This window comes from Oryx dammah, unplaced genomic scaffold (genome assembly GCF_014754425.2).
Source record: "Oryx dammah isolate SB20612 unplaced genomic scaffold, SCBI_Odam_1.1 HiC_scaffold_10, whole genome shotgun sequence".
Lineage (NCBI taxonomy): Eukaryota > Metazoa > Chordata > Mammalia > Artiodactyla > Bovidae > Oryx > Oryx dammah.
In genome coordinates this window covers 8,188,644-8,189,482 of record NW_024070194.1, presented here as the reverse complement: position 1 = coordinate 8,189,482, position 839 = coordinate 8,188,644, and positions in this window count along the sequence as shown.

Sequence of the window (839 nt, the reverse complement as noted above, 5' to 3'; positions counted from 1 at the left end):
ATAAAGGTAACAGAAACCCATGCTAGTTCTCCATCGTCAATTAACCTTTTTAATTAAAAAGTTCCTAGCAGTTAATCCATTTTATTTAGATTTCTTTATTACCAAAAAAACTAGAAATTATCTTTTTTGTCAAATTGGGGGGGTCATAAGGTTGATAAAGTCTAGAGTGATTAAGATATGGAAAGTAATGATGAGCTCATGCAATGTAAGAACTTGAGTAGGTGTGGGTATATATAAACAATAAGGCTCCTTTTCATTACTAAGAATCTGTCTAGAATACATTTCAACAAATTAACAAAGTGTATATATATGACTGTTCTTAGTGTTCTTAGAAATAACAAAATGAACAGAGCTCAAACATCCAAGTAGAGCTCTGGCCCAATCAATAATAGCCCTGTCCTGCAGTAAAATATTAAATATTAATACAATGGATAGACCAGGTTCATATTTACTCACAGACAGACCCTCTCCCAGTTTGTTGCTCAAAGGAAAGTTATTTAAAGTCTAATTACTTTCACAAATTGCTGCATCTCTAGAGAGAAAATTTAAAGGACCTTAATGAAAGTAAAACTTTAATCCTTGCTTAGAATCACCTGTGGCTGCTTTTAGAGTCTTGAAACGTTTCCGTTTTGGTGATTACAATGGCAGAAAATCATTTTTCAGTTACAAAAAGAAGCATTTCCAGTTTAGAGACATTTTGCATTGGATATATGTTGACCACTTCAATTATTCTTGTGCTCAGAGAGCACTTCTCTCTGCGCTCCTCTCCTGGTAAACTCCAGCTTCTCATTGCTCCCCTCCCGAGTCCCTAGTCCTGAGCCCTTCTGTCCCCACTCCCC